This window comes from Columba livia, chromosome 1 (assembly GCF_036013475.1).
Source record: "Columba livia isolate bColLiv1 breed racing homer chromosome 1, bColLiv1.pat.W.v2, whole genome shotgun sequence".
NCBI classification, from domain to species: Eukaryota; Metazoa; Chordata; class Aves; order Columbiformes; family Columbidae; genus Columba; species Columba livia.
This window is the reverse complement of record NC_088602.1, coordinates 111179212-111189884: the sequence shown is the minus strand read 5'-3', so window position 1 is coordinate 111189884 and position 10673 is coordinate 111179212. Positions and strand designations below refer to the sequence as shown.

Genomic DNA, 10673 nt, shown 5'->3' with positions numbered 1-10673 from the left:
CAGATGAGCGAGAGAGAACCCCCTGGGGAAAATAAAAGTTTTTCAGCAGCCTGTATGTCATTTATCCTGATATTAACTGGGATGTCTTTAATACTGCCCACATTCCAAGTTTGCAGAGTGTCACTGATTTTCTCCTTGATGAGATACAATTACTTCTAAATTGTCTGGTGGAAAGATGTGAGCTTGTGCAGCTGGGCTTGAGAGCACGTGCAGACACGAGGCGGTTTGATACCATGGAGTAAAATGGATGCATTTTCTAAGTGATCAAAAGTGAAACAGCTCATCATGGTTCTACTTAGATTGCTAGCTCTAAACTCAGAAGGTAATAATCCCATTGAGATGCATGAGATTGTTCACTTCCTAAAACTGCAGCTTCATGCCTCCTGCAAATTTGGTAGGACATTACTACATTGGTTTTGCTCAATTCCTTTGTAATCTGCAGGCAGGAAGGTGGAGCACAGTTCCACGCAAGGGGATAGTTAGCAGAAGCTCCTCCATGTGAAATTAGAACTTAATAGATGTCTCCCATTATTCAAGACATGCCTGGACACATTCCTGCACTCTAGGTATACTTGCTTCCACACTCTGGGTGATCCTGCTTTCGCAGGTGGGTTGGACTAGATGATCTCCAGAGGTCCCTTCCAACCCCAAGCATTCTGTGTGATTCTCTGTGTGTGTGATCATCTATTCTGCCTGTCACAAGATGTACATGCTGTGACTGCCCCTGACCCGCAGAGGCCACAGGGTCATTCTCCACCTCCGTGTGTAAAACCTGCCCTTGAGCTGCAGCAGACATAGACTGTGCACAACATCACACTGGGTTGTAGAGGGGGCTTTCCAAGGGGTAGAGTCTTTCAGCTGCCCACCACTGCAATGGGTGGCAACCCACTTTGCCACTGCAAAGTTCTAGGAAAAGCCTTTCTAGCCATTTTCTGAAGCTGGATGACTTTTTGCCACAGCTAGGTTTCCTGTCTCTGAGCCTGCACAAGGGTCACCATAGGCAGCCAAGGGATGAAATCTCATCGAACAGCAACAACATGGGTGTTACTCATCCTAAATCCTTGAAAAGACCTGGTAGGTGCGGCTCCTGTGGCAGTGCTGCTGCCTCGCTTCACCAACACCCTCCACTGCTTGAAAACACAGCTGCAGCTAAATCCCAGGTATGGCAGCCACCACTGTGGTCCTCCAGATGGGTTTGTCGTGACTCGTTGTTGCTGCTGCTGCTGGCAATTCATTTCCTCCTCAAAAGTTGACCACAAGACATAAATTTACTGTACTTGTTAATTTATTGCCACTACAAGGGCAAATGTCCTTCTTCCTCCTCCACACCCACATCCCATTTATGGTCCATTTGTGTCACTGATTCTCTTCTGCCACAGTCCTAGTATCTGCACTACCCACTATAGCATTTCTTATTTTTTTTTTTTCTACGAAGAAAAAAGTGTCTTCCTGACATGTTCAGGAAGATAACTTTCTTGTGTCTGCCACCTCCCCAGCTTTTACTCTCCCCACAAAGTAAATATGCTTCGCACTCCCCCATAAGGGCACAATAGCTGTGAAGAAACAAGTTTTTTTTTTCCCAGATTTGTCAGTCTCATACTACAAGTACTCGAATCTGGTTTTCTCCCAGTGAGAAAACAACTATTAATATGTACTGCCTGAAGCTGCCGTGCTGGCTGGCTGCACCCCATGGCTTACCTGCATCTCAATTTTCTCAGTGAGAAAATTCTCAACCTCATTTTTCTCAATGAGGTTACCAAAACAAACAAACAAACAAACAAACAAACACAACTGCAGAAAGAAAAGGAAGCGTTCATGGTTTGAGGTTGGATTTTTTTCAGTCTATTTATTTATGCCTCTTTACTGGCTGTTGGTAACAGGCTGGGGCAGTCATAGCAATGGAGATGGCAGTATGTGGCATCACCAGCACACTCCCAGTATGCAAGCACGAGCAGTGGCTGAGCAGGAAGGGAGCCACAGCAGCCTTCTCCCCAAGTGTACCTGCCCCTGGAGGTGAAAATCCAGACGTTCAACAGGGCAGGTTGTTTTTTAAGGCTTCCCTAGGGAAACCCTAAAGTACACACAGAAGTTGCATTAGGGTCACCTTTGCTTCACTCTAAGTAACCTCGGTTACTTTCATCCTGTTTCTCTCTTCATGCCTGTCTCATCTGTTTGCTGTACAAGCTCAGCAGATAAGAGATGTGCTACAGCCTGGGTCACCACTGTGGTGCAAACCATCACTACTTGCAGAAGGAAGAAATCTCCAGGGATTGCCATGTCTTTGCTGATGTCTCTGACATCTCTAAAATGCCAGTTCCTGCCAGGGATTTTGGAAGTGCAGAGATGCTGAAAGATCACATCCTTCACTCCTCTCTGAAAGACTGCAGCTGATGGAGTTAACTTCTAATGACAGACAATTGCACTTATGACAGGAAAGAGGGAACAGTGGGGTACTTTTCCCCTGCTAAATTGGGAGCTGCTGTTGGATCCATCTTAACACTTTACATCCAGGTTCATCAGCTGCAAAACAGTCTGAGAGCGAGTGAGACATCATGTGCTGCAACCACAGGGCTGGGACATGGAATATGACCTTTACAGATCAGCTGATTTCATCTCTTCAAAAGAGAACCTACAGGCCTGCTGTAGCACTTTTAATTAACTTTTTGTACTCAGAAATTCTCAGCTGACTTTGAAGAAAATAGGCCAGTTTACACAAGTGATGAATTTTGCCCCAAGAACATAAACAGTTATCTCAAAAATGTCAGTGTTCAGTAATTTCTCTGGACATGCCCTCACAGTGAACCAGACAACACGAGGAATTATCTCACCCTTTTGAATGCCAGTGTAGGTGATGAATTAATTATCAGGAATTGTGCAAGCTTTTGTTAAGCATAAAAGATTATTTACAGCAAGCTATTTTAAGTTTGAGCTGTAATGGGAACAGTCTGACTCACCTGCAGTGCACCTTATAAAATCAATCCAAGTAACTAACATGGTCATCACCTTTGTAGATGTTTTATATGAAGGAGGAATGCTTTTTAAAACTTGGCAACAGTAGTTATTAACTGCGAATATGATCCTTCCAGGAGTGTTTGTGTACTGAATTAATTAAGATTATTTTAAACTTGGATAACATCTTCATCATCCTCTGCATATTATATCTGGTTTTATCCAGGAGTGCAGGTGGACTTCTCATCCTGGTCCTGAAGTCATGGCAACTCCACACAGCAAAATCGACAAATGTAAGTGGAATTACAATAAAGCAGTATTCACATGATGATTCACAATTTAGTGTAGTAGCTCATTTACTTTGATACTGTCTTTTTCACAGCCCTTAGTCAAATGAAAGCCATTGTATGATTTTACAACATTGTTTGATGGTTTTGAGGTTTGTATTTCAAGAAAACAACAGAGGTCATTTGGTCGATGTCCTGGTCAATGCCAGTCCCTGTCTCCTGTAGATGCCGAGGATCGACAGCAGTCTGCTGCAGTCCCAGTCCAGGCAGTGGGACCACAGCACAAGTTGCTACATTTCCTGCGTTAAGTATGCTCGGCTGTGCACATCTGGCCTGCCCAGTGAGAGAATCCAAATGAGTCATCACACCAATGAGTCGCAATGGAAAGAGACTGGCCTTTATTATAGATGGTAATTCTACTGACTTAGAGGAGAGAGACACAAAAGCCCTTCATGGTCCCATATTTCAAAGGGAATCTCTAAACAGGAGAAAAAGGAATTTTACAGGCCCACGAAGCAACTATAAAACGGATTTTTCTAAATTACCTAGAAGTGTAAGTATTGGCAGCCAGAAATATATTTAACCTCTTTATGTTCTTCTACATTTTTTTCTGTTATTAATCCCATACAAATGAAACACATGTACATAACCCCGCAAACATTTAATTTAATTCAAGATGGTATCTGTTTCCTTTTAAGGCAAACTGAAATATGTGCTAAAGATGCAGGATTAATTTTTTCTGTTGGAGAACATCCATTTCCCCAGGCATGCAAGTGTTTTAGTTAATATTTTTTTCTTTTTTGCTTCAGTATGGCATGCTTGCTCAAGTCTAACCTTCCTTCTCTGTGTAAAAAGCATTATACACAACGTGTACAGATGACAATTCTGTCTCTCAACTGGTTTTCCTGTCAACCATTCAAAAACATGTTTTCCTTTAATGACCATCTCGGTCATCCAGCACCATGTTTCACCAGAACAGTACTAGGAAATAATTTTCTGAGAATAATTTTTTTCTGTATGAGAGTGCTTAACAAGTCTGACATGCAGCCAGATAAGCTAAGACACATACGATTATTTTTTATTATTTTGTCCATATGAATAACATTGCAAGAAATATGCTGAGCATCAGGAGCATTGCAATCATGAAGAAGGATTACATCCCCAGTCCTAAGTGGAATTGGGCTGTAGAACCTCTGCATTATAGAAAAAGGAAATGTAGCCACAGCAGTACTTCTCATTAAAGCCACGGTCCTGAGAACAGCTATTTAACATAATTTATTTTGGAGAGCAAACAGATCAATAACTCAGAGACATCCATTTGCTGTCTTTCATGTCTCCTATTCAGTTTGTGAACATACTTATTAACCTGGAGCTATTTAAACAAAAAAACACAAACCAAAACAAACAGAAAAAAAAAAAAAAAAAACAAAAAACAAAACAAAACAAAACAAAAAACAACAACAACAACAACAAAAACAAAGCACACACACACACACAAAAAACAAAAAACAAACAAAAAAAACCCAACCAACCAAAAAAAAAAAGAAAACAAACAGACAAAGAAACAAATAAACAAAACGCATACAATTTTACCCAACTTTATTTCCAGGAATCCAGAGGTGGATCCGTCAAGGGAAACAACATCTCTTTTGAGCTAAGGAAAGGCATGCGTTACACATGAGTGGAGCTTGTCAGTGCCACAAGACTGAAATATTCTGGTTCGGTTACGTGACGTTTAACAGCCCTTGAACACAACACACACGTTGGCTCATGGACACACAGATCTGGCAACTGGAGTGCTCGTAATGGAGAGGAAAATATGTAAGTATCCTTTCTTTATATTTCACAAACAACTGAGACGAAAAAAAAAGAAAGGGGCTTGATAAGAGAAAAGAAAGGAGAATAAGATAGGAAGAAATTGACAGTAGAGCAGAGTTAATAGCACAAGTTGTCCTTTCTCCTCTGGCAGTGCCATCTTCCATTATTCACAGATGAGAATCAGAGCAGGCATAAAACATCATCAAGCAAGATTACTATATGTTGCGCCTGATGGCGCAAATTACACCTAAACCTCCGGGCTGTCTCAGCTTTTCCAGTACAAGCCAGACCTTTCCTCTTCCTATTTTAAAGGTACCACTGGGTCACTTACAGAAAAAACATGAGCACAGCGTGTTCTCATCTGCTACAGCCCCTCTTCTGTTACCTATAATAAAGTTTACGTATCCAGGCCATCTGCTCTTTTAGCAATTTATATTTATGGGGATAAATGCAGCAAAAAGGTGATTGAGAGAGACATTTCACATCATGCCCAAATGTGCAATTTATTTGGATGGTGGAAAGTGTACATAGGCAGCTACTGCTAGAAAAGCCACAAGCATAAAAGGAAGAGAGAGGGCAAGGTAGAGGTAAGTGAAGTTCATTACTTGTTGCTTTGCAATGCCAGTGAGAAATCAAAGCAGATACCATGGAAAACTAGAGTTACTGTCAACAAGGTAGATTCCTCATAGGCATTATGCCTGGGATGGACAGTATCTCTCCAGAAACATGGAGGTGAACCTTGATATAGTGGTTGAAAGAGATTTTGGTCCTCAGCCTTCTGGTGATTCATCAGCTTCTACCCGTTTGCTCTTCCTGTGGCAGGAGTGGCAGAGGTCCACACCTGCTACTGTCTCAGGTAAAAATCTTAGACTGAAGCAGCTTCATCAGTGATTTGAGCTCAGACACTGGATCCCATGGAAGGAGACTTCCTTTCACTGACTCCAGGACAGTGAGGACCTCTGGCTAAGGGGCAGAACAGGCAGTCAGCAGAGACTCTCTCTTCAACAGCCACTGCAAGATTTCCCACAGGTGATGGGCCAACACCCAAACATACTCTCATCATCTCAAGCCGTGGTCTATCTGCCCCTGTTTGAAGAGAAGGGCTTCTTACCCCCAGTGTCCGATGCCCACAGGCCATTCCTGAATAAACACAGAATATTTGTTGCTCCAGTATAAATGTATCCTGAAGTGCTGTACAGCAATTCTGTCATGTTGAGCTGAGGTGTCAAACAAATCAGGACTGGTTGAAAGCCTGTGAAATAATAAAAATAATAACAGAGAGCCTTGTAGCCTTTCACTGGGTCTAGAATGAATTACATGTTCTTATACACGGGACCAAACTGCTGAAAAGGGAAAGTTAACTACCCTGCAAGAAGTTTCATCCTGGTCACCTCATTTCCTCTACCTTTGCAACCAGTTTGGATGGAATAGCTTGCAAAAAGTGCAAGGCAGAAGGCTTCCTCCACACAGCTCTGACTGTCCCATGCCCACAGACAGACCCTGAGGTACCCCATGCAGATCCCCAGCTCTGTTGGCTCTCTGTCTGATGTTGAACCGTGGTTACCGAGCCTTCTCAGAGCCTCTGTACTTTGAACAAAAATGATTTTGATTTACTCAGTTGCTAAAATAAATATTTCTTCTTTCCTCCTCAATATCCACTAAAATGGAAATTGGACTGAAGCCTGGTATTATGTATAATCTAGAAAAGGAAAAGCAGGCTTCTGAAATTACTACACATCCTCATTTTGAAGTGTTATGCCTTATTTCACACCGCAATCAAATGCATGCTGCCGCTTCAAATTTCAAGAGTAGGCTGAACAATTTAAATACACTTGCAATCTATATTAAGTAGGAGAAAAAAAAAAAAAAAAGAAAAAAAAAGATAAGATTGTATATCTATTAGTTTATTTTGTTTTCAGCTTATTGCTGGTGTAGTGTGACTGACTTCAGCATCTAACATGTGACTTTGTACCTATTTGTCTTCTAAATCTATGAAGAGGAAGAAAAATTGAGGTTTTTTCTGAGGCCACAGTAATTAGAGCTATTGCAGTGACAAAATAGAGGATGCGGGCCTTTCACAGGTCAGACACATCTCTGTGACTATCGTATGAGCACAAAAATAGCAGCCTCTGAAAAACAATAGGCTTCTCAGCTATGTACAAGGCTATTTTGTGTCTGGCCAGTGCGCAGCACTCTCTGTACTGCAGGCAACAAGCAGCTGCTTCTTCCCACAGCTTTGGACTTTGTTTTATACCCTGATGGCACCCTTAGGCATTTTCCTATGAAATGTTAGTGATGAGCATAGGGTCTCTGCAAGACCAGCACTGTTAAGTATATTATTCAAGGAAGGGAGGAGATGCACAGTCAGTCAGTGGCTCAGATCTCGCTACCGCTCACTTCTACTCCTTCCCCACTTCCCTAGCACCAGCCTGTACTCCAGTGCAACTTGGTCAGCCCAAGATTGTGCCCCACACTCAAAGGATTAATTAAAAAAAATAGCAGAGACACAAGATAGATAATAGTATCACAGAATCACTTTGCTTGGAAGAGACCCCCAAGATCATTGGGTCCAACCATTAGCCTAACTCTAGCACTAAATCATGTCCCTAAGAACCCCATCTACGTGTCTTTTAAACACCTCCAGGGATGGTAATTCAACCACTCCCCTGGGCAGCCTGTTCCAATGCCTGACAACCCTTTCTGTGAGGAAATTTTTCTTCTCATCCAATCTGAACCTCCCCTCATGCAACTTGAGGCCATTTCCTCTCATCCTATCACTTGCTAGTTGGCAGAAGAGACCAACCCCCTCCATGCTACAACCTCCTTTCAGGTAGTTGTAGAGACTGATCAGGTCTCCTCTCAGCCTCCTTTTCTCCAGGCTGAACAGCCCCAGTTCCCTCAGCTGCTCCTCATCAGATTTGTGCTCCAGACCCCTCACTAGCTTCGTTGCCCTTCTCTGAACTCTCTCCAGCACCTCAGTGTCTTTCCTGTAGTGAGGGGCCAAAACTGAACACAGGATTCAAGGTGCAGCCTCACCAGGGCTGAGTACAGGGAAGATGTAACTGATCTTTACTTTTTGGTACAACAAAGCACGCTGCTATCACAGCTGTTCCTTGGGGTGCAAGTGCACCCATTTTTACAAGCAAGTCATGAAAACTCACCTGAGGGTGTGTCCCTGTGGGAGCTGTGAGTGTAGGTGGATTTGTAAGGCTAGGGAAGCCCCACACCAATGCCTGCCCAGGTCTCCTTGCAGCAGCTGCTGCAGATACTCCACACAGCCCAGAGTGGTCCAGATCCCTGCTAGCAGACCAGAGCCACTGGTGGGCCCATGCAGCCCCGTTCCACCTTGGCAGAAGAAGAGCAAGAAGAACTTAAGAGAGAGGAGCTCGCCACATATCAGTGTCTGACTGATAAGAAGTGCAGTACCAGACTCACTCAGGTAGATATCATTCCCCACTGTGAACTATAGGCAGACAGATGTGTATAAAAAAGTGTGAAATATGCCTGGGAGGACAGATTTTGCACCTGGTCTCAGCAGCATGCGTGCAGCACAGATATATGAGCAGCACAGAGGTGACCATCAGATTCATCGCTTTCTTTGTGTCTGCAAGGAAGTACCGCAAGTATAAAAGATGATGTGCAGGGTTAAACCTCTCCCAGGGGCATAACTCTCCTAGTGGCTCATTTATGTGAAGTAGTTGTTGTTTTTCTGAAAGCCTAGCTCCGGTAGTGTAAGACATAGATGAATTTCTGGCTTCACTTCTTTTAATGTACAAACCCTGTTTTGCTTGGGAGGGGGTTCTAACTACAATGTAAATGATGGGTAAGGGGAAAAAAAGGCATCCAGATACTGCTAGGGTGGGATCTAACCAGGAGAAGGACCTCCATGTTGAGTGTTTCTTCTGGAACAGGCTGGGTCACTGGTCTGCTTCCTGTCCCAGGGCTGGTCCTTCACGCCATAAGTAAATCCACACCTATTCTGGCAAGCAATCTGGGGACTCTGTTATTTGCCAGTTACCAGCTCCCAGAGGGGACATTTTCTCATGCAGAGACTATTCACCTAGGGAATAAGCATAGTGGACACACAGGGTGATGTGTCTGAGATACCCTGCCTGCAAATGAGAGACTAAGGTGACTTTCTCTGAAGAAGTACAAGGTCCAACAAAAACAAGGACCTGTGCTGTGGATGGGGAAGACAGACCCACAGTCATGTCAGCATCCTGTAGTTGCTGAGTTCTGCACACACGCATGCACACACACACACGCAGGCTCCCACTCCAATTTCTTTTAGGAAAGCAAAGACTAAGAACGTTTACAGGTTTGAAAGTATTGCAATAACCATCTATTAATAGAGATAAGCCATTTGAGCATTGACTTCCTTCAAATCTGTTTATCCACCACTAGCATTCAATAAAGAGAAATGCTTATAACATTTCAAACGGACAGTTGTTATTTTATTGCGTTGGAGGGAAAGTTAATATGTCATTAACTACTTATCTCAGTAATGCATTTTGAGGCAGTATATAGCTCATGAGGCAATATGCCTGAATCTTTGGGAGATCTGCAAAGACTCAGCAACACTCTGAAAAAAAAAAACAACAAAACAGTTTTAGGTAGTAAGAATAATCAAACAAGTCGATAAACCCTGTGAAAATTAAACAAGAAATTTGAGCTTAATTTGAACAAGGTTTTTCACCTTTCTTTACCACAAACGTATAGTGTCTGTCCCAGTCCAGTGCCGGGGCATCAAAAAGGCTGCTGGCAAACTAAAGAATTTCAGGGAAGAGGTACAAAAATGACTCCTGGAAGCATGCCAGAAAGATTAAATTAAACACAGTCTATTTAGTTTATCAAATAAAAGCTTTGCAAATTATATGAGCAGATGCAGACTTAACAGGGAATGGGACAGGACTAAGGAGGACGAGCCCACCTTCCCAAGCCTTGCCTGCCATACAGGAGCTCACACATGCCCAGAAGGGTCCTGGGCCATCCCATATGTCCCTGGCCAAGGACAGCAGCTTCATGGCCTTGGGGACCAGGAGAGAAGATGTGGAATGTGGGAGCAGCAGGAACTACGAACCCTGGTATTAATGTAGCAAAAGCCAGAAGCTGGAGTCTGAAGCCAGAAAATGTCAGATCACAGATAAATCAAGTTTTCCAATATGTGCGGTGACAAGCCACTGGGGCAACACACTTATGGTTGCATTGGATTTTCTGTCCTTTTATTGCCATAAGTAAAGCTTGAGTTCCCTTCGTTAAAGATACAAGCACGATCAGAAGTTATGGTTCAGACAAAAAATGTGATTGAATTAAAATCTTTGTTCTCTGACATGCAGAAAGCCAGCACAGAGGCTTGCTCTGATCTGTACAGCCTGTGTAAAGCATGCCTTCATAACAGCACAGGCGGGTACAGCCAGGGCAACACACAGCATATGACCAAAAATAAATAATTTATTCTCTGTGGTCCAGGATGAATAGATTTTCACACCATTCAGATCCATTTTTTTTTAAACCATCCACCATATGCCAGGAACTGGAGAGGATTGTGCAGAGCAAGCCTGCATCTGCTTCCTCCTTCATGCTGTGCATGCTTTTTATAAAAGTCCTTCCCTGGAAAGC

General features: G+C 43.0%; 1 long non-coding RNA gene across 1 annotated transcript; it reads right to left on the bottom strand.

The window, feature by feature from the left end:
* Nucleotides 1–4820: 4820 nt before the first annotated feature.
* LOC110354900 (uncharacterized) lies at nt 4821–9605 on the bottom strand. The gene is made up of 2 exons (XR_002407098.2): nt 8216–9605; nt 4821–6306 (listed from the first exon to the last, which is right to left on the bottom strand). It is a non-coding gene; the product is annotated as an uncharacterized LOC110354900 (long non-coding RNA).
* Nucleotides 9606–10673: the final 1068 nt, after the last annotated feature.